The sequence below is a fragment of the Penaeus monodon genome, chromosome 34 (assembly GCF_015228065.2).
Source record: "Penaeus monodon isolate SGIC_2016 chromosome 34, NSTDA_Pmon_1, whole genome shotgun sequence".
In the NCBI taxonomy this organism is placed as follows: domain Eukaryota; kingdom Metazoa; phylum Arthropoda; class Malacostraca; order Decapoda; family Penaeidae; genus Penaeus; species Penaeus monodon.
In genome coordinates, this window is record NC_051419.1 from 26,440,495 (window position 1) to 26,440,731 (window position 237).

The 237-nt window shown below is 33.3% G+C and overlaps 1 protein-coding gene across 1 annotated transcript in view; it reads left to right on the forward strand.

Annotated features, from left to right (window-relative positions):
* Window positions 1-237, forward strand: part of LOC119594667 (dolichyl-diphosphooligosaccharide--protein glycosyltransferase subunit 2-like) — a 10,535-nt gene that overhangs the window by 3,398 nt on the left and 6,900 nt on the right. The window lies entirely within an intron of this gene.

The window sequence follows — 237 nt, forward strand, 5'->3', positions numbered from 1 at the left end:
AAGAATATCAGCGAGCAGGTAAAAGGAGAGTACACATTTTGCTGCTGCTTTTGCCACCATGACCAACCACAATTCAGCTGTCTACAGCCCTTGCACAAACATATGGACACTAAGAAATATTGGAGGGTAGTTTGAGCTTGGTAATAAAAGATTTTGTTTTATTAAGCAAGTAGATGTAAGGAAGTTGAAGTAATATCATTAGAAATTGTCAAATGATTTTAAAAATAATTTTTTAAA